Source organism: Cervus canadensis, chromosome X, assembly GCF_019320065.1.
Source record: "Cervus canadensis isolate Bull #8, Minnesota chromosome X, ASM1932006v1, whole genome shotgun sequence".
Taxonomy (NCBI): Eukaryota; Metazoa; Chordata; class Mammalia; order Artiodactyla; family Cervidae; genus Cervus; species Cervus canadensis.
The window spans coordinates 15,728,452-15,751,956 of record NC_057419.1 but is presented as its reverse complement, the minus strand read 5'-3'; the positions used below and the strand labels follow the sequence as shown (position 1 = coordinate 15,751,956).

Genomic DNA, 23,505 nt, shown 5'->3' with positions numbered 1-23,505 from the left:
CAAAGAGGTTGCTATGGATACATTTTTTTTTTCCTAATTGAGTGCTGGTATTTTAAAGCCTGTGCAATTTAGTGAAGTCTACCTGGCCTTAGGGTTATACTAATTTAAGTGCCTGTCTTTAATGCTCACAATTTTATCTTAATACAGCTAACTGCTCTGTGTCTGACATGTGGTGTTCAAGAGAGATTGAAAGATGGCGTGGGAGTTCATAAAGGAAAAGCCAAGAAGACAAATATCACACGACCCACCTAACTGCCGCTGAATCAGTGGATGTTTCACTTGCCTGGAATTTGTCTGTTCTCTGCATGTTTAGTAGTGAGTCATGCAATGCATTTGCAAGGCGCCCAAGGCCCAGGGCCACGTGATGGTTTTCTGTGGCTAAGTCCCTCGTCTTTGTTCAGACAGGCTGCTAATGCAACCCACAAAGCTGACCTAATGCTACTTCACTGGGTCTCTTTTTCTTCTGTGGTTCAGCCTGAAAGTGACATTTAGGAAGTCGACTGTCAGGCACGCAAATTGAGAGAAAAACATGCCACATTATATCATAACGGTTTAATAAGGCTCTACTCACGGGCAAAAGACTTTTGGTTCTCTCCAAAGTTGAGACAAGATGACAAACATTTAGTGAAATTGGCCCCAGTTTACATATGGTAGCTGTCATTATTCTACCTGAAAATATAAGTAACTATGTATCCTTTGTTAGTCATGAATTTATTAATTAAGGATCTCTACCATTATGATTACACTAGAAAGGAAATAGCAAACATTTCTATGAATATTCAATGGCACCAAACATTTAGGAATGTCACCTGGTACTGCAAGAATTTCTTTTCAGAGCAAAAGAAATCTTGAAACTTTCATGTTACTAAAAATAGAAATTGATAAACTATGTATTCATTTTCCTTCAATGTAGTAAGTTCTCTGTAATCTATAGAAAGTGAAGCACATACTTAAATGTGAGAAGACACATACTTAAATGACACCGTTTTCAATCAGACATAGAATTTTGTAGCCACCCCCAAGAGAGTCTAGTATTAAAGAACTGTGGTGTTGAAATTGTCCAGATCATCTATGTACTGATGACTTTGCCTGCCATAGAACTATTAGTTTGATATTTGTCATGGCTGTAAAACCTTACATCTTTGAGTAGTAACTTATTCTCATGGGAGTGTACTAATTAGGGTGACAAGTAAAGATAACATAAAACCAGTTGCTTTCCATGGGCTGATGGCTGTCTACCACAATTGGGCCTTTCCTCAAGAAGACTTTTTTTTTCTTTTTTTTTTAAATTAATTTTCATTAATTGGAGGCTAATTACTTTACAATATTGTAGTGGTTCTTGCCATACATTGACATGAATCAGCCATGGATCCACATGTGTCCTCATCCTGATCCCCCCTCCCGCCCCCCTCCCCATCCGATCCCTCTGGTCTTCCCAGTGCACCAGCCCCGAGCACCTGTCTCATGCATCCAATCTGGGCTAGTGATCTATTTCACCCTTAATGGTATACTTGTTTCAACGCTATTCTCTCAGAACATTCCACCCTCGCCTTCTCCCACAGAGTCCCAAAGTCTGTTCTGTACATCTGTGTCTCTTTTTCTGTTTTGCATATAGGGTTATCGTTACCATCTTTCTAAATTCCATATATATGCGTTAGTATACTGTATTGGTTTCTATCTTTCTGGCTCACTTCACTCTGTATAATGGGCTCCAGTTTCATCCATCTCATCAGAACTGATTCAAATGAATTCTTTTTAATGGCTGAGTAATATTCCATGGTGTATATGTACCACAGCTTTCTTATCCATTTGTCTGCTGATGGGCTTCTAGGTTGCTTCCATGTCCTGGCAATTATAAATGGTGCTGCAATGAACACTGGGGTGCACGTCTCTCTTTCAGATCTAGTTTCCTTGGTGTGTATGCCCAGAAGTGGGATTGCTGGGTCATATGGCAGTTCTATTTCCAGTTTTTTAAGGAATCTCCACACTGTTCTCCATAGTGGCTGTACTAGTTTGCATTCCCACCAACAGTGTAAGAGGGTTCCCTTTTCTCCACACCCTCTCCAGCATTTATTGCTTGTAGACTTCTGGATAGCAGCCATCCTGACTGGCGTGTAGTGGTACCTCATTGTGGTTTTGATTGCATTTCTCTGATAATGAGTGATGTTGAGCATCTTTTCATGTGTTTGTTAGCCATCTGTATGTCTTCTTTGGAGAAATGTCTGTTTAGTTCTTTGGCCCATTTTTGGATTGGGTCATTTATTTTTCTGGAATGGAGCTGCAGGAGTTGCTTGTATATTTTTGAGATTAATCCTTTGTCTGTTTCTTCATTTGCTATTATTTTCTCCCAATCTGAGGGCTGTCTTTTCACCTTACTTATAGTTTCCTTTGTTGTGCAAAAGCTTTTAAGTTTTATTAGGTCCCATTTGTTTATTTTTGCTTTTATTTCCAATATTCTGGGAGGTGGGTCATAGAGGATCTTGCTGTGATTTATGTCGGAGAGTGTTTTGCCTATGTTCTCCTCTAGGAGTTTTATAGTTTCTGGTCTGACATTTAGATCTTTAATCCATTTTGAGGTTATTTTTGTGTATGGTGTTAGAAAGTGTTCTAGTTTCATTCTTTTACAAGTGGTTGACCAGTTTTCCCAGCACCACTTGTTAAAGAGGTTGTCTTTTTTCCATTGTATATCCTTGCCTCCTTTGTCAAAGATAAGGTGTCCGTAGGTACGTGGATTTATCTCTGGGCTTTCTATTCTGTTCCATTGATCTATATTTCTGTCTTTGTGCCAGTACCATACTGTCTTGATGACTGTGGCTTTGTAGTAGAGTTTGAAGTCAGGCAGGTTGATTCCTCCAGTTCCATTCTTCTTTCTCAAGATTGCTTTGGGTATTCGAGGTTTTTTGTATTTCCATACAAATTGTGAAATTATTTGTTCTACTTCTGTGAAGAATACCATTGGTAGCTTGATAGGGATTGCATTGAATCTATAGATTGCTTTGGGTTGTATACTCATTTTCACAATATTGATTCTTCCAATCCATGAACATGGTATATTTCCCCATCTATTTGTGTCCTCTTTGATTTCTTTCATCAGTGTTTTATAGTTTTCTATGTATAGGTCTTTTGTTTCTTTAGGTAGATATACTCCTAAGTATTTTATTCTTTTTGTTGCAATGGTGAATGGAATTGTTTCCTTAATGTCTCTTTCTGTTTTCTCATTGTTGGCATATAGGAATGCAAGGGATTTCTGTGTGTTAATTTTATATCCTGCAACATTACTGTATTCATTGATTAGCTGTAGTAATTTTCTGGTAGAGTCTTTAGGGTTTTCTATGTAGAGGATCATGTCATCTGCAAACAGTGAGAGTTTTACTTCTTCTTTTCCTATCTGGATTCCTTTTATTTCTTTTTCTGCTCTGATTGCTGTGGCCAACACTTCCAAAACTATGTTGAATAGTAGTGGTGAGAGTGGACACCCTTAAGAAGACTTAAAGCAATTTTACATGAAGAAACTAGTGTCATTCTTCAATTAACAATTGAAATCAGTGCTCAGTTGTCTGAGATTACAGACAAAATACACTACAGGCACCAAAACCATTTTTAATTGTCTTACTAAATGACCGATACACCTATGTTTAATTTTTGGTTTGTTCTGTTAAAGAAAATGACTTAAAGGAGAAAGACAAAGATTTAAAAAATAAAACAGATGGAACAGCATGAAAGCCACTATAAAATGCTGGTAAAATGTAGAAGAATTTAAACCACATGGAAGTAAGTATTGTGGAATAAAGTTTTAAAAAAAATCTTCAGAAACCTACTTTGAAAAGATGGTAACAGGGGAAAATGATGAAAAATTAACAGAAGTCAGTAGGAAAGCCTTGCCCAGTTCTCTTTCACTTGAAAAAGGACAAGATTTTCTGAATATATAAAAAAGAGTTTAAAAATAGAAAGGTGAAACAGTAACGCAGAGTTTTTGTCTTCCTTAGTGTCTCTTCTTTGCTGTCAGTAATCACCTACACCAACAGCTGACCACCAGGAAATTGTGCTGAGTGAGGACAATTCAGAACAATGGAAGCCAAACCTGTATTTACAAGTCTCCCCATTGGGATTGGACCAAGAAAGCAAGGAGGATAATGATCTCAGAGCAGCCTCTGGTGGCTAAATGTCGAAAGCTCCAGAAGTTAGAGGCTACCTTACTGGTATTCTTAAGATATTGTGCAAACAGAAGCTACTATCTAAACAACTTCAAGGATGATGTTGACCAGTTGTGTGTGAGCTCAATCATGTCTGACTCCTTGTGACACCATGGAATGTAGCCCACCAGGTTCCTCTATCCATGGAATTTTCCAGGCAAGAATACTGGAGTGGGTTGCTATGCCTTCTTCCACTGTATCTTCCCAACCTGAGGATGGAACCCATGTCTCCTGCATGGGCAGGTGAATTCTTTACCATTGAGTCATCTGGCAAACCCACTGACTTGGTTGCAATTGAAATTAATTCATTAGTCTCAAAGACTCTCACAGATGATGGGGGATTTGATGCTGACAAGAAGTAGAGTTTTCCTTATGTCTGCTCGTCAACTAAATTAGGAGCTTGGAATTAACATACATGGACACCTATATATAAAATAATCAACAAGGATCTATGGTAAGTATAGCACAGGGAACTCTATTCAGTATTCTGCACTAACCTATATGGGTAAAGAATCTGAAAAAGAATGAATATATATAACTGAATCACTCTGCTGTACACCTGAAATTAACAACATTGTAAAACAATTATACTCCAATAAAAATTTAAAAATAAATAAACAGCATTAAATACAAAATTATCTCCAACTTTCCTAGTATTTCAAATAAAAGATGAACCAGTGGTGACTGATGATGGAAATTTTAATTTTAAGCAATGGATGTTTTTAAGCAATCCAAATATTTTCAATTCTTCAAAAGCTCTGTGTCTGTAGGAGTGAGTGAATGAGTGTGTGTGTGCAGATATCTGTCCATTAGGAGCATTTGGGTGCATTTCCTTGTCACAGCTTTTCCAGCTGGAAAACATCTGTGTAGGACAGAGGCTCATAAATTCCATATGGTAGGTTCCCAGTGAGCTATCTCATCTGGGAGATTTCCAAAGGCCCCCTTTCAAAATCTTGACTCTTACAATGTCACCTGTGTCAACCATCATGTTCCAAAGAGTGCTGCCATCTGGAGCATCCTGTTTCTGAGCACATCACATTGACACAACAGATTAGAAGGTTTTGTTCAGAAAGAGATATTGTATGTTCTTAAAAAAGGTCTGAAGCTTTCAAACACAGCTAAGGTGAATATTCAAACACATATTTTAAGATTGGTTCCAATAGGGGTCAGCTGGGATTTCCTGGTGGCTCACATGGTAAAAAATCTGCCTGCAATGCAGGAGACGCAGATTCAATCCCTGTGTTGGGAAGGTCCCATGGAGAAGGAAATAGCTACCCACTCCAGCATTCTTGCCTGGAGAATCCCACAGACAGAGGAGCCTGGCGGGATACAGTCCATGGGGTGGCAAAAGAGTCTGATGCAAGTGAACAACTGAGTGAGTTACTTTTAGCAATAAACCAGCAGTTTCCCAGGTGCTGCAACAGGCTTCCCAGGTAGCGCTAGTGGTAAATAATCCACCTGACAATGCAGTAGACGCAAGAGACACAGGTGCAGTTTCGATCACTGGGTTGGGAAGATCTCTAGAGAAGGAAAATGGCAAACCATTCCAATATCTTTGCCTGAAAACTTCCATGGGCAAGAGGAGCCTGGTAGGCTATAGTCCATGGACTGTCAAAGAGTTGGACGTGACTGAACACACACACACAACAGTTTCCCAGGGATGTTAGAAGCCATGGAATTCTCATATGACTATTGCAACATGATCAAAGGCTCATGGTAATTTCTGCGCATACTAGGGTTGAATTCTAAAGCCCACTCATTCCCAAAGAAATATCCTATTTCAATTAAAAATCACTAGTAGGATGATCTGGGCTTTCCAAAACCAGGTAAGATGGTTCTTTGGACACAAGTCCACGATCTTCTTAGTGTGCAGACATTCCAAAGAAAGGCTCTATTCCTTGCCTCCCACCCCTTGAAAAAGAATGATCTGGGCTCCTAATTAGTGGCCCCAGATTAGAGAGCATCTGTTTAAAAGTACCACTGGAGAAGGGAACGGCAAACCACTTAAGTATCCATGCCTTGAGAACCCCATGAACAGTATGAAAAGGCAAAAAGATATGACAATGAAAGATGAACTCCCCATGTTGGTAGGTGCCCAATATACTACTGGAGAAGAATGGAGAAATAACTCCAGAAAGAATGAAGAAATGGAGCCAAAGTGAAAACAATGCCCAGTTGTGGATGTGACTGGTGATGGAAGTAAAGTCTGATACTGTAAAAAACAATGTTGCATAGGAACCTGGAATGTTAGGTCCATGAATCAAGGTAAATTGGAAGTGGTCAAACAGGAGATGGCAGGAGTGAACATCGACATTTTAGGAATCAGTGAACTAAAATGGAATAGAATGGGTGAATTTAATTCAGATGACCATTGTATCTACTATTGTGGGCAAGAACTCCTCAGAAGAAATGGAGTAGCCCTCATAGTCAACAAAAGAGTCTGAAATGCAGTACTTGGGTGCAATCTCAAAAATGACAGAATGATCTCTGCTCATTTCCAAGGCAAATCATTCAATATAACAGTAATCCAAGTCTTTGCCCCAACCACTAATGCTTAAGAAGTGGAAGTTCAACAGTTCTGTGACAACCTACAAGAACTTCTAGAACTAACTCCAAAAAAGATGTCCTTTTCATCATAGGGGATTGGAATGCAAAAGAGGGAAGTCAAGAGATACCTGGAGTAACAGGAAAATTTGGCCTTGGAGTACAAAATGAAGCAGGGCAAAGGCTAACAGAGTTTTGCCAAGAGAATGCACTGGTCATAGCAAACACCCTCTTCCAACAACACAAGAGAAGACTTTACACGTGGACATCACCAGATGGTCAATACAGATCAGATTGATTATATTCTTTGCAGCCAAAGATGGAGAAGCTCTATACAGTCAGGAAAAACAAGACTGGGAGCTGACTGCGGCTCAAATGATGAACTCCTTATTGCCAAATTCAGACTTAAACTGAAGAAAGTAAGGAAAACCACTAGACCATTCAGGTATGACCTAAATCAAATCCCTTGTGATTTTACAGTGGAAGTGACAAATAGATTCAAGGGATTAAATCTGATAGAGTGTCTGAAGAACTATGGACAGAGGTTCATGACATTGTACAGGAGGCAGTGATCAAGACCATCTCCAAGAGAAAGAGATGCAAAAAGGAAAATGGTTGTCTGAGGATGCCTTACAAATAGCTGAGAAAAAAAAGAGAAATAAAAGACAAAGGAGAAAAGGAAAGAAGTACCCATCTGAATGCAGAGCCCAAAGAAGAGCAAGGAGAGATAAGAAAGTCTTCCTAAGTGATCAATGCAAAGAAACAGAGGAAAACAATAGAATGGGAAAGACTAGAGATCTCTTCAAGAAAATTAGAGATACCAAGGGAACATTTCATGCAAAGATGGGCACAATAAAGGACAGAAATAGTATGGACCTAACAGAAGCAGAAGATATTAAGAAGAGGTGGCAAGAACACACAGAACAACTACACACAAAAAAATTTTAATGACCTAGATAACCATGATGCTGTGATCACTCACCCAGAGCCAGACATCCTGGAATGTGAAGTCAAGTGGGCCTCAGGAAGCATCACTATGAACAAAGCTAGTGGAGGTGATGGAATTGCAGTTGATCTATTTCAAATCCTAAAAGATGATGCTGTGAAAGTGCTGCACTCAATATGCAAGCAAATCTGGAAATCTGAGCAGTGGCCACAGGACTGGAAAAGGTCAGTTTTCATTCCAATCCCAAAGAACGGCAATGCCAAAGAATGTTCAAACTACCACACAATTGCACTCATCTCACACGCTAGCAAAGTAATGCTCAAAATTCTCCAAGCCAATTTCAACAGTATGTGAACTAAGAATTCCAGATGTTCAAGCTGGATTTAGAAAAGGCAGAGGAACCAGGGATCAAATTGCCAACATCTGTTGGATCATAGAAAAAGCAAGAAAATTCCAGAAAAACGTCTACTTCTGCTTCATTGACTACACTAAAGCCTTTGACTGTGTGAATCACAACAAATTGTGGAAAATTCTTAAAGAGATGGGAATACCAGACCACCTTACCTGCCTCATGAGAAATCTTTATGCAGGTCAAGAAGCAAAGTTAGAACCAGACATGGAACAATGGACTGGTTCCAAATTGGGAAAGGAGTATGTCAAGGTTGTATATTGTCACCCAGATTATTTAACTTATATGCAGAGTACATCATGTGAAATGCCAGGCTGGATGAAGCACAAGCAGGAATCAAGACTGCCAGGAGAAATATCAATAACCTCAGATATGCAGATGACACCACCCTTATGGCAGAAAGCAAAGAGGGACTAAAGAGCCTCTAGATGAAAGTGAAAGAGGAGAGTGAAAAAGCTGGCTTAAAACTCAACATTCTGAAAACTAAGATCATGGCATCTGGTCCCATCACTTCATGGCAAATAGATGGGAAAACAATGGAAACTTGACAAGACTTCATTTTTTGGGGGTTCCAAAATCACCGCAGATGGTCACTGCAGCCATGAAATTAAAAGCTTGTTCCTTGGAAGAAAAGTTATGACCAACCTAGACAGCATATTAAAAAGCAGATACATTACTTTGCTGGCAAAGAACTGTCTAGTCAAGGCTATGTTTTTTCCAGTAGTCATACATGGATGTGAGAGTTGGACCATGAAGAAGGCTGAGCACTGAAGAATTGATGCTTTTGAACTGTGGTGTTGGAGAAGACTCTTGAGAGTCTCTTAGACTGCAAGGAGATCCAACCAGTCTACCCTAAAGAAATCAGTCCTGAATATTCATTGGAAGGACTGATGCTGAAGCTCCAATACTTTGGCCACGTGATGTGAAGAACTGACTCACTGGAAAAGACCCTGATGCTGGGGAACACTGGAGGCAGGAGGAGAAGGGGACGACAGAGGATGAGATGGTTGGATAGCATCATCCACTTGATGGACATGAGTCTAAGCAAGCTCTGGGAGTTGGTGATGGACAGGGTGGCCTGGCGTGCAGCAGTCCATGGGGTCGCAAAGAGTCGGACATGACTTAGTGACTGAACTGAACTGTTTAAAAGTACAAGGAATTAATAGTAATGTATCAGTGATAACTTCTTTTTAAAAAATATTTATTTATTTTATTTTTGTCCTTCCTAGGTCTTTGTTGCTGCACGGGCTTTTCTCTAGTTGTGGCAAATGAGGGCTACTCTCTAGTTGCAGTACAAGGGCTTCTCATTGCAGTGGCATCTCTTATTGTGGTGCATAGGCTCTAGGCAAACAGGCCTCAGTATTTGTGGCTTGTGGGCTTTAGTTGCCTTGTGGCATGTGAAATCCTCCCAGACTAGGGATGAAACCCATGTCCCCTGCATTGGCAGGTGGGTTCTTAAGCTCTGGATCACCAGCAAAGCCCCAATGCTAAGTTTTTAGTCCTGATGAGTATATCATGGTAATGTAAGACATACCGTAAGGGGTAGCTGGGTGAAGGGTATGTGGGAACTCTCTTTGCTGTCTCTGCAGCTTTTCTGTAAACCTAAAAATGTTCTAAAATCAAAGGCTTATTTTTTAGAAAGTACAAAAATTAATGTGGGTGAATACATTGAGGGGAAGTGGGAAAGGATGGATAAAATTCTCACACAGAAAAAAGGATTACTAGTAGGTAATCATTTGTTCTTTATTTTGTACCAAGCACTAAACTATATACCTTATGTCTTTAAGATGGTGCCCTTTAAGTGCACTGATAAAGGAATACTGTTCCCTACTCTACTCTGATTAACAAAAGAACCAACTCTTAAGGAAAAAAATCCCAGACATGTGGTCTTTACATCTCAGATGGAGAACCTTCTTTTCCCCTTCCTCTCTGTTATCTCCCTATTTTCTCCTTCCCTGGAGTTTTAGACCCCCTCCAAACACTATCTTTATTCCTTCCCTTCATGACATTTCTTTGTCATGACTCATATGTTTCAGTATCAGAATAATCAAATGCACAATTATTTCAATAGGCAAATATTTGAATTTAGAGACGATAAAAACCGACAATCATATTTCAACTTGGAGATCTCTAATACATGACATTATTTTCCATATGTTTTGCAAGAACATGGTCGATGTGTTAACCCTAGTTAGAGTCAACCTCAGTCTGGCCTTGAGGCCCCACTGTGAATTCTCTGGACTTGATGAGTTCCTCTTCAGCATTTATCAAGTAACCTAATTATTATCTCAGCTATTCTTAGCTCCAGAACAGGGTCCAAAGTTCCCCTGATAGTCACACAGCACAATTTCCAAGGCTGACACAAAATCATTACTCCCTTCTACCCTCAAAAGCTGAAAGATGCACAGATTACAAGCGTCAAAGTAGGTCTCCGAAGGCCAGTTTCCTTCTAGACCTCTCTGCCCTCCTTAGAATTCTATTGAGACTCACTGTCTACATCATTCATTTAACTATTATAGCTTGCATTAGCTTCTCTGTAGTTATTAACATTACTGAGAGTGGATATCTGTTTTGAACTTCCTCCCAGACTTTGTGGGTACGGCTCTTTGCTCTCAGGCTTTTTAACCACAGCAAGTATGAAGGTGAAGCAGTGCCATGTGGCTGAAAGTCCCAGGGAACAGGCAGTCAGGAGCATGGTTTCCAATTCTTTCTGCCACCAACAAGCTTTGTGCATCCCAGGGTAAGCAGGTTCACTTCTCAGGGTCTCAAAGTCCTCAGAGGGGGCAGCAAGGGGTTGGACATGACCCAGCTAAACCACTAGGGTTCACTGTGCACTGCCATATGGACGCCTCTTGGGTTCCATGTCATTCCTTTCAATGCCACCTATTCCACCAGCCAATGCCATGGTGACCATTTCTGCATGGGCTTCAACCAGTTTGCCTTGGGTGTACCTAGGGGCCCTCGAGGCCAGGCTTGGGGCTTTCCTGACATCTCAGCTCTCCTGGATGTAAAACCACAAGTACAGAAAGCCATCTCTCACGGGGACACCCAAGACTGCTGGGGTACGTGAGCCTTTTGTCCCAAAGATGAATTCTAAGACCCACTTGATAAGCTCTTCCAAACACCCCTTGGGATAAACCTCCTCATTGCCCATGTAAGAAGGGAACTTGATGATACCCTTGGCCCACCCTTCCCACTATCTCGGCGCTGCTCCCTGAGACTCTTTCCCAAAGAGACTTCCTGCAAGGAGACTGTGATTCAGGATCTGCCCAGGGTGGGATCCAGGCTAAGACAATAGCCTACTCTACATCAGACACTGTCATCCTTTTCTACTCTAAATTTGGATGGTTCTGCAATTATTTGCTGGAAGACTTCAGTTCTGCCCAGTGGTTCCTGTAATAAGAACAGGCTGGTGAGGATGAGTGGCCAGGGTAACTGCAAATTACTTCCAGCTTTTTGCCTGACTTTGACAGGCCACCAGGCATAAGTTTCTGGTATACTCCCTGGGTACATTTGGCTGTATCACATGGTGACCTAATATAAGTGGAAAGGAAATATAAGAGGGAGTAATTTGAACATAAATAGACTAATGAGAAAGACCCAGAAACGGCTCTTCTTTCTTTCCAGTCCTTGACGTTAAGCAAAATGTTAAAGGAAGGTCACCTGCATTTCTGCTCAAAGTGGAAGTTTTAAAATTCAGAAGATTTTTTGAAAAAGCACATTTTTGCGAGTTGCCAAAAATGAGGGAAGTGTGTCATCTCTCTCTTTAGAATAGAACGAAAGGACATGAATCATTGTTGCAAGGGGAGGCAGAGTATTTTTGGTAAATCAAGTTTGGAAAATAAATTAAGCACTCTCTCATTTATAAATGGCAAGTTCTCTTTGAACCTTGGAAATATTAATATGTATTGTGGTTCTTTGAGAGGGAGACTCAGAAAGCAGCATTTTCCTAATTTTCCCACAGATCATTTTCCAAAGCAAGAAGGTATGAAATAGACTTAAAGAAATTAAAAGAAAGTTGTCTTCTTTTGCATGACTTGAATGTCTTAATTGGAGGATGTAACAGGTAAATACTTGAGGCTTCTCTTACTATGATCTGGATATACTTATACTGGATGTGTGTGTGTGTTCAGTTGTGTCCGACTCTTTGTGACTTCATGGACTGTAGCTTGTCAGACTCCTCTGTCCAGGCAATTTCCCAGGCCAGAATATTGGAGTGGGTTACCATTTCCTTCTCCAGGGGATCTTCCCAACCCAGGCATTGAACCCAGGTCTCCTGCCTTGCAGGTGGATCCTACACTGTCTGAACCACCAGGGAAGCCCATATGAGGTTGGCAAGGGTTAAAAATCACCTCTTGAAAACTGTTAAGAGTATTGTGTGCCTCAATTCAACTTCAAATGGAGAATTAGACTAAAGAAGTGTTGATGTAAAAAAGTGCTATTTTGGGGACTTCCCTGGTGCTCCAGTGGTTGGGAAACTAGCTTCCAGTGCATGGGACGTGGGTTTGATCACTGGTCCAGGAACTAAGATCCCACATGTTTCAAGGCTACTGATCCCAGGTTAAGACATGACATGGCAAAATAAGTAAATATATGAATAAATATTTTTAAAGTAATATTTTTTAAAAGACAAAGCTGAAAGGTAAGATGGTGAATTGGAAATGGAAGGATCAAAGGTATTTACTACCCATGTTACCAAAAAGAAACAGTTTCTAATTTGGAGGGTAGTTGGGAGCTTAAGGCTACATCTGATTCCACATGTCCAAAGCACAGTAGTGAGCCTCATCAGAGGAGCCCTGTCCCTCTGTGTAGGTAACAATGGAAAATACAGTCTGTGCCATTCAAGTGTGGTCCTGTGTGAAACCATTGAGCATCGGGATGGTCTCATGTGCAGGTAAGAGAAGCAAAATGATCACAAATGACTCAGCTTCATTCCTCATTCCTTATTTTAGGGAGTCCCTTCAGTTGTCAAAATTTTACCTGTCTTCTCATCCTGCACACATCACTGTGTGTTTCTCTCATCTTTATGAAAAAGGATTGAATGAAATTCCCCAACAATCTCCAGCCACAAGTTCTAACTATTCTAGTTATGATTTTATTTTTACCTTCGACCTCTGGCAGAAAAATATGAGATTCCACTGCCATGAGCATTTCAGATTTCATACATGAACTTGTGAGCAGCAGAAAAAAAGATTTCTCTGAGGTTTTCCCTCTATTGTATATTTGAGCATATGTTTTTGTAGCTATGCCTTACAATGCCTCAGTGACTTTGTAACTTCTGGTAAGCCTCTGCTTCAGTTTCTTCTGCCTCTAAAGGTTAAGGAAAGAATTAAATATAACCAATCATTAAGTAGGGTACAAATATGAAGTTTACTATTCTTTTTTAATTGAAGTATACTTGATTTACAATACTGTGTTAGTTTCACATGTACAGCAAAGTAATTCTGATCTATCTATCGATATAGATAGATATAGATAGCAATGAAGAACTGATGCTTTCGAATTGTGATGCTGGGAAAAACTCTTCAGAGTCCCCTGGACTGCAAAGAGATCAAACCAGTCAATTCTAAAGGAAATCAGCCCTGAATATTCATTGGAAGGACTGATGTTGAAGCTGAAGCTCCAACACTTTGGCCACCTTATGCGAACAGCCAACTCATCGGAAAAGCCCCTGATGCTGGGAAAGATTGAAGGCAAAAGGAGAAGATGGTGGCAGAGGATGAGATGGTTAGATAGTATCACTGACTCAATGGACATGAGTTTGAATAAACTCCGGGAGATAGTGAAGGACAGGGAAGCCTGGTGTGCTGCAGTCCATGGGGTCGCAGAGAATCAGACACAACTTAGCCACTGAACAACAGCAACAAATAGATGTCTATCTATACCTATATTCTTTTTTAGATTCTTTTCCTATATAGGTTATATAGGATATTTATTATAGTTCCCTGTGCTATACAGTATGTCTTTGTTATTTATCTATTTTATATAGTGTATATATGTTACTCCCAAACTATCCCTGCCCTCCTACTATTCTTGAATATAGGATGTTGTGCTACCCATTGCAGATTCAAAGCTCAGTAAGAGGTTCTTTTCCCTTGACAAGTTCATACCTCATTGGGTGAAAATCTAAAATCAAGTGAGCAAGTGCAATGTATCATAATATTGCGATCAATAGTCTATTTACTATTAAGCAATGATATTTACATACATATAGTAACCTGGCCATCCAAAAATTCCCTTTTAGTCCTACCTGTAGCCTTATCTAGCTGTATAAGCTGGAAAAACCAATTAACCTGTTTGAGACTTAAGTTATCTATCCATACATAAAATGAGGGTTGAATTACATGATTTCCAAAGTCCTTTGATTCAAACCCATGCTCTAGCATTTCTCATTTTAGCTCTCATTTCTAGTACTTTTTAGAGATGAGATTGTATCCGGAAGACACTGTTGGTTGACTACCCTGTAGCCACTGGCCCTTTATCTTTGCTAAAAGCAACCTCCCCGAAGTTTGGCCAGGTCTAGGGCAGCAATATATTCAGGGAGTTGTGCTCTCCTTAACTCCAAGGGGTGAAAAGGGAATGTTGAAGCCACAAAAGGGGGGGATGTGTGAAGAATAACTCCATTTCCTGCCTTTGGATACAGGGACTGAGGAGGTGATGCCTGGAGCTAGGGCAACCATCTTCCCACCACTTGCTGATATAAACTCACTCACTGAGGATGACAGAATGGAAAACTGAGGCACATCAATTTCCCTGAGTTTCCCTGGTGGTTTAGGCGGTAAAGAATCCACCTGCAATGCAGGAGACCTGGGTTTGATCCCTGTGTCGGGAAGATTCCCTGGAGAAGGGAATGTCAACCTACTCCAGTATTCTTGCATGGAGAATCCCATGGACAAAGAGGAACCTGGTGGGCTGCAGTCCAAAGGGTCGCAGAGTCAGACATGACTGAGCGATCAACACTTACTTACACTTACTTACATATGTGGGATCTTACTTCCCCAACCAGGGATGGAACCTGTGTTCCCTGCAGTGGAAGTGGGGAGTCTTAACCATTAGACCATCAGGGCCCCCACATGAGGATTCTTGATATCATCATGCCAAGAAATTAATCAGTCCTGGAACTGTGGTTGAATTTGCATGTGTGAGATTAAAAGAAAAAAGAAAATCTGTGTTGTTCAAGCCATTGAAAGTGCCCAACTAAAAACAAACAATCTGAAAAGCTGAATTATGGTACTTTGAAATGTTTACTAATCACAAGCCAAATTTAATACTGTAAGAAAGAGAATTCATTTCAGACCAGTAAGAGGATAAGATGAGAGATTCAGAGAAATAAAAGCCCCTTAACAAATCTGATCTTCAATTTCGTCATCTGTAAAATAGAATCCAAAGTATATCTACATCACTGAGATGGTAAAGGCATAGTAAGAATACACTATTTATTGACTGTTGAATTATACATGAGAAAGCTGGTATGGCAGAGATTGTTATACGACCACCAAATCCTGTAATATTTTGAGTTTCTTCTTGGACGCACAGGAAGACCATTTCCCCCCAGCTTCCCATGTGAATAGGTTTTGATCATGTGACTCAATTCTGGGTTGTGGGAAAAAGTGATGCAATCAGCTTGTAGTCTGGCTCTCATTAATATCTCACATGATCCTCCTGGTTGCTCTCCTAGTGTCACATTACTGTCAAATTTCAAAGCATGAGACCAAGTTTTCATACTGGCCACTAGATGGACATTGAGTAGTTTTATTTTATTAAAATATCTACCAAGATTTACAATGATCTCCTTTCACTCATGTTTTTTGCTTTTCATTTAAAAATGAAATGTAATTTAATAATGAAGAAAGCTTGCTCAAAATCTATATCAAAATAAATATGGAAAAATGACTTTAAAATATCAGATAAAGTTTGCAAAATCATGGATAAATTCTTCCCAGGGAAGCCAAGCAGCTACTCCTCTAAGTAGGTACATATAAGCAGGTATTATTTATACCTAAACATTGACTAGGAAGAATGTCTGTAAAGAAAATGATGTCCTTAGGCACGTACATTTTTTTTTTCCTTTTCTCAAACACAGCCTAGACATCTTATCTTCTCCTATAGCTTTTAACACACATTCTGCATTTCTACTCCATCTGGCAGGGCTGGTTTAAAGGAAGATGTGGTATTGTGGGAAAATGCCGAAGGAGAAATCCACCTCTCCTTGTAGTTGAATCACATTTACCACCAGACATGAGCAAGTAAATGTGTGTGCCTGCTAATGGCAGCATAGTTTCCCTTTTATGAGTTGCATCATGTTTACAGCAACTTCTTTTTGTAAGTAGGCACAATGAGAGTTATAATTTGCATCCATCTGAGAAAGCTGAGCGCTGAAAAATTGATGTTTTTGAACTATGGTGTTGGAGAAGACTCTTGAGAGCCCCTTGGACTGCAAGGTGATCCAACCAGTCCATCCTGAAGGAGATTAAGTCCTGGGTGTTCATTGGAAGGACTGATGTTGAAACTGAAACTCCAATACTTTGGCCACCTCATGTGAAGAGTTGACTCATTGGAAAAGACCCTGATGCTGGGAGGGATTGGGGGCAGGAGGAGAAGGGGACGACAGAGGATGAGATGGCTGGATGGCATCACTGGCTCGATGGGCATGAGTTTGAGTAAACTCCAGGAGTTTGTGATGGACAGGGAGGCCTGGCATGCTGCGATTCAGGGGGTCGCCAAGAGTTCGACACGACTGAGTGACTGAACTAAACTGAACTGAAGTGGGCCACCTCATGCGAAGAGTTGACTCATTGGAAAAGACCCTGATGCTGGGAGGGATTGAGGGCAGGAGGAGAAGGGGACGACAGAGGATAAGATGGCTGGATGGCATCACTGACTCGACGGGCATGAGTTTGAGTAAGCTCCGGGAGTTGGTGATGGACAGGGAGGCCTGGCGTGCTGCTATTCATGGGATTGCAGAGTCAGACATGACTAAGCGACTGAACTGAACTGACTGAAGTAAAAAAAGAAAAAGCCATGAAAATAATTTCTATATGTGTTACCTAGAAGATAAAGAAATCTCCAGCATTTTCAAAAGAACCCTAGTTGGCATTATAATTTTTTACTGTGAACCATGAAATGTGGAATACTATTAACATAGGAAATGATTTAAAATTTTTGGCTTGATGAAAAGTAATGTACATTCTCATTCGAATCTGCTTATCTAGTTGTATATTTCACTTGAAACAAGACTTAAATATGAATTTACTTATTTCCATATAGCTTGATTTTGAAAATAGTAATTGTTGAACATTTACTTCTAATGGGTCCACTTCACTGGAAGATTGAAAAGAAACAGTCCTCTTCAGTAATGACATGCATTTCATAACTTTTAAAAATATAAAATAAACAGGTACACTAAAATAAGTATACAGTAAAAGAAACTGAGAAGAATACAGAAACTGCATTCATGTTTAAGATAAGATTATGGAAACAAAAGACATCAAAGAAAGGTCACTGGAAACTAACCCCCCAATCACTTGGGAGTAAAAGGTCATACCTTAACTATTGATAGGGCTACTTGAGTAGAAAATTTTCAAAAGCACTGTACTAGTTACTTAGTCAAGTCACTTATCTCCAGCTTGATATTTGCCTCAAAAGTTTCACATCTAAATGAGTATACCTGAACAAACCCAGGGACAGGAAACTCATCTCCTTCCTTGCAATTACTTCCACAGTTGGGCAGCTCTGTAAGTTAGAAGGCATATTGTCAGGATAAGTAAATCCCCCTGTTACAACAAAAGATCCCTAACTCTTCACGGTTGGACACAATAAGAGTTAATTTCATATTCATACCACAGAGCAACATGGAGTTCCTGTCCCATTTCAGATTTATTTCATGTTCATATCACAGTCCAACATGGAGTTCCTGTCCTGTTTCAGATTTATTTCATGTTCATATCACAGTCCAACATGGAGTTCCTGTTCTGTTTCCTCTCATACACCCAGGCCCCTTCCATCCACCATCTTCCAGGGCCTCGGGGTTTTTCCCTGGGTCTCTTGCACCTGACAGGCAGGCCAGGGAACAGAGAGCATGTCAAAAATCTCAAAGGAGGCTTTAGAGGACAGGCCTAGAAGTAGTGTACATCAATCCCACCCATTGGCCTGACATAGGCACATGGCCCCACATGACTAACAAGGGGCACTAGGACAATAAATATTGTAAATTTACTACTGCAATTGACATTACATTAGGTGCTGTTAACGTGTTGAATTTACTCCCCAAACTGCTGTTACCCATGCTGCCAAACTGCATCTCTTCTTTTTTGCACTTAGTTTACTGATGGAAGGACAGATATTCTATTCATTTCATGTTGTTGGATGTGAATACCATGACTACCCTAATCAGAAAGTTTTGGATCTTGTCTGTTCCATCTCTGGCCCTTTAAATATATGACCATCTCTAAAAGCAAGTGAGACTTTTAGAGCCAGCCATAAACACAGCCAGATGCTCAGACCAAAATATTTGTAGTTATCCATGGTATGTTTCTTTCTCTCAAATCTGACATAAAATTCATTGGGAAATTCTGTCAGTCTCACCTTCAAAACTAACCCAAAATCTGATGATCTCTTACTGCATCCCACTGCTCTGGTCCAAGCCACCACCATTTTTAGATTGCATTCTTGCTGTAGCCCCTAAAGTGTGCCTACTTCTACCCTGAGCTTGCCCCGCACCTCCCCGCCCCACCCCCCCAGCCTATTGAAAGCTGTCATTCTTTTTAACTCCTCTGCTTAGAACTCTTCTAGGGCTCCCATTCTCACACCAAGTAAAAGTCAAAGTCCACACAATGCCTACAAGCCTCTGAAAGGCCATCACTACTGTGATCTCATCTTCCCTCAATTTAAGTAATGTACATTTGTGGGGTGACACCAGCATGTAGTGGAAAGTCTTGACTTCAGAGTCCACTTGGCTTGGATCAAAATCTGTTCCATGTTACTTAACAATCTGAGCCTGAATTTCCTCCTCGACAAAATGGGAACAATGACACTTTCATCATAAATATTTGGGAAGATTGAAACAATATTTGCCAAACCTCTTTTTAAAAATATACACCTGATGTACAATAAGTACTCAATTACTTTATAACCTGGACTACCTTGCACTATTGGCCATGAGACAGCAAGCTCTGTATGGCTTCCATCTGTGGAAAGAGCTACCCATATTCATCCCCCAACATTCAGGCCAGGACAATCATCTTTATTCTCAGAATTTTTTTAACTGGGCCTAAGAGAAAGGAATACTTTTCTCTCAGGTTATGATGTAGTGAGGATGTGAGCCCAGGAGCTACAAGTGACCAGAGAACTCCTGTCATGTCAAGACAGCTGGCCCAAGAGACTGAAGTGGGTAGAGAATGAATAGAAAAAATAATAAGCAGCGCCTGTTTTCTTTCATTGTTCTATTCATAATTCTGTGGGTCTCCAGCTATCCTTCTCTAGTATATTGCAAAATTTGGCTACTAATTCCATCCAAAAGTATTAGGTTGCCCAAAATGTTTATTTGGGGTTTTCCACAAGATAGTACAAAAAACCCAAATAAACTTTTATGCCAGCACAATAGAATCTAGGGCTTCCCTGGTAGCTCAGTTGTAAAGAACCCTTCTGCCAATGCAGGAGACCTAGGTTCGATCCCTGGGTTGGTATGATCCCTGGGTTGGTATGATCCCCTGAAAAAGGAAATGGCAACCCACTTCAGTATTCTTGCCTGGGAAATCCCATGGATAGAGGAGTCTGGTAGGCTATAGTCCATGGGGTCAGAAAGAGTAAGACATGACTTAGCAAATAAACAACCAAGACACAACAATAGAATCTATCTACTCCTTGAATCTAGACGTGGTTATACACCTCTTGTAGGTCAACAGGACACTAGTGAACATGAAGCAAATAGAGGCTTATAAAGTGTTTGTGCTTTGGGAATTGCCCCCCTGTGCTGCTGGGAGTTTTCCATTAACGTATGAAATGGTGCAGGCTAGCCATCTGAAAAATGAGAGAAATGGGCAGTATAGATCATATAGACCATGTAGAAGCATTTTAGCTGATGCTTCCTAGACCAACCAGTCTCCAGATGACCTCCCAGCTGACTGCAGACACATAAGTGACCTCAGATGAGGTAAGCAGAAGAATCACCCAGCTGGCCCACAGAATCATGAACTAATGATTGCTGTCATAAGTCAGTAAGTTTACAGTTAGCTTGTTACACAGCACTGGATAACTGATATACTCCTCACATTCACACATACCCAACACAAACAAACTTTCCTTTTTTCCCCCTAAAATGAACTCTTTTTTTTTTTTTTTTTGCCATATACCATCAAAAGAAATCTTGCTAAAATGAAAGGGCTTCCGGTGCCCCTGTCAGTGAATTGGTGCTCTGTCCATTCATTTAACTTATTCTATAACTCAAACTCTGCCCTTAAATCCCAACTTCTCCTCCCAAACCCTATGTTGCTATTACCCACCTATGTTGTGTCCTCTAAAGCTGCAAAAAAAAAAAAAAAAATCTCTGCCCTCTGCAGGTTGGACTCCCTCCCATGGCCTTTGCCAAGGGTCTGTACCTGCCACTTCCTGTTGGCTCTTCTTTGTGCCAACTGCTTGATGATGTGACTCTCCATTTATTACTGACCACTGGACCTACTGCTGCCACTCTTCACTTGTCTGCACAGACTTCCTCCTGCAAAGAGAAGAGCTATCCACCTGCCAAAAACTGACAGTCAGCTTCCTCCCTGGATGTTCTGTTCCATTAGGCCCAGATTCCCATGCTCTTATTCTTCCGGTTTATCCTCTGTCTGAGACACAGCTGGGCCTGGGAAGTTAGGCAAATATCCATGAGCTTGCATATCCAGATGACAAATTGTAAACAGCAGAAGGAGATGGTGATTTTTAAAAATAAATTGTAAGGAAATGACCTGTCTTCCTTGTGGAAGGATATTGGCAAGGCTGTTGCAGGGGCCCGTGGAGTGTGAATGCTGCCTTTGGGGTGGGGAGACAGTGAAGTTGGTTCCCAACAGTATGAACCAGATAGGTTAATGCTCAACTCATATTCCCCTACACCTTCCCATTTCCCATTCTGTGCCTGATAGCCTGACAACTGCCAGCCCCTACATCTCCTTCCTAGAGTTGTCTCTGGAGGTTTTGCTTGCTTTGGCAAGACCCAAGGAACTGGAGAATTAAAGTCTCCCAGGACCGATGCTGAAGCTCCAATATTTTGGCAACCTGCTGCAAACAGTTGACAAATTAGAAAAGATTCTGATGCTGGGAAAGACTGAGGGCAGGAGGAGAAGAGGACAACAGAGGATGAGATGGTTGGATGGCATCACTGACTCAATGGGCATGAGTTTGAGTAAACTCCAGGATATGGTGAAGGACAGGGAAGCCTGGCAATTGCAGTTCATGGAGTCTCGGAGAGTTGGACATAACTGGGAAACTGAACAATCACCACCACCACCACCTCTGGCCCTGTGCAGTTCTTACTGAGTCAGTGACCAGAGTTGGTATATAAATAGCTCAACTCTCTCTTCACCTGGATGAGATACCTCCGAGGAGTGTGTTTGATGCTATATTGTCACCCTGCTTATTTAACTTATATGCAGAGTACATCATGCAAAATGCCGGGTTGGATGAAGCCCAAGCTGGAATCAAGATTGCTTGGAAAAAATATCAATAACTTCAGATATGCAGATTACACTACACTTATGGGGTCACAAGAATCAGACATGACTTAGTGACTAAACCACCACCACCCTTATGGCAGAAAGCATAGAGGAACTAAAGAGCCTCTTGATAACAGTGAGGAAGAGAATGCAAAAGCCGGATTAAAACTCAACATTCAAAAAACAAAGATCATGGCATCCAGTCCCATTACTTCATGGCAAATAGATGGGGAAACAATGGAAACAGTGACAAACTATATTTTCTTGGGCTCCAAAATCACCACAGATGGTGACTGCAACCACGAAGTTAAAAGACGCTTGCTCCTTGGAAGAAAAGCTATGACCAACCTAGACAGCATGTTAAAAAGCAGAGACATTACTTTGCCAACAAATGTCCATCTAGTCAGAGCTGTGGTTTTTCCATTAGTCGTGTATGGATGTGAGAGTTGGACCATAAAGAAGGCTGAGCACCGAAGAATTGATGCTTTTGAACTGTGGTGTTGGAGAAGACTCTTGAGAGTCCCTTGGACTGCAAGGAGATCCAACCAGTCCATCCTAAGGAAATCAGTCCTGAATATTCATTGGAAGGACTGATGCTGAAGCTGAAGCTCCAATATTTTGGCCACCTGATGCAAAGAGCTGACTCATTAGAAATGACCCTGATGCTAGGACAGATTGAAGGCAGGAGAAGAAGGGGATGACAGAGGATGAGATGGTTGGATGGCATCACTGTCTCAATGGATATGAGTTTGAGTAAACTTGGGGAGATAGCAAAGGACAGGGAGGCCTGGTATGCTGCAGTCCATGGGGTCACAAAGAGTCAGACAGGACTGACCCACTGAAAAACAACCTAGAGTTCCCCAGTATGATTAAGCTCTAGGTGTTCAGAGTAGTAACTGACTTGGTAACACATTATTGGTTTCCTTTCCTCCTTTGTCTCTCTCCTCCAAATAAATTACTTGCACTTGAAATTTTGTTTCAAGATCTACATCCAGAAGAACCCAAACAAAGACAGTAACCTACCTACTGGATGCCTTGAAGGACAGGAGTTGGATCTATGGAGATGATGGCAACGATTTAGGGGGGAGAGAAGCTAACAATGTGATGATGAACAGAATGAGCTACTTGGATGGTAAACAGGATAAAATCTGCCATAGGTCCCATCTACCCTATGTCCAAGAGTCTGGGAGATTTACCTGATAGGCAAGTAATTGAAACAAGACTGAATATAAGGGAAATGTTGGGTCATAACCCACTTCATCTATAACATGGGCATCAGTCACTCTGCCCAATATCCACAGGGCAATAAACTGGTGGAATTTAATTTCTTTTCATGTGGAGCTATTCAAGCATTACTTTGCAGATTTTTATGGGAGAATGATCCTCTAATATGTTTCTTTGTCTAAGAGCTAAGTACAACTTAAAACAGATAACCAGGAGTGTTCCAATAACTATGTTCAAATATTTATGCAACATTGACTTTCTGAGCATAGAGTTAAATTGGTTAGTTCTTTTGCCAAATGCCTTCAGACTTCATTGACTTTTTTTTTGGAATTAGTACAAAAGCAGAGATTATATCCAAAACTTGTTCAAGGATTCTGTGTGGTCCAGAAAATGATGAGTCTTTACCGGTTCACAGGAATTAAATATTGAACATGTTAACTCTTCATCTTTTGGGACAGTGAGCAACCAAGGTGTCTGGACTGACTCAGGAAAGACCTA

The 23,505-nt window shown here is 40.7% G+C and overlaps 1 protein-coding gene across 5 annotated transcripts in view; it reads right to left on the bottom strand.

Moving 5' to 3' along the window:
- Positions 1–23,505, bottom strand: part of MID1 (midline 1) — a 401,161-nt gene that overhangs the window by 207,996 nt on the left and 169,660 nt on the right. The window contains exon 2 of one of the 5 annotated variants that reach the window (XM_043458383.1): positions 17,760–17,824. The exons of the other annotated variants lie outside the window; for them this stretch is intronic. The gene's annotated coding sequence lies outside the window, so the exon portion shown is untranslated. The remainder of the gene's footprint in view (positions 1–17,759; positions 17,825–23,505) is intronic. 5 annotated transcript variants of the gene reach the window in all.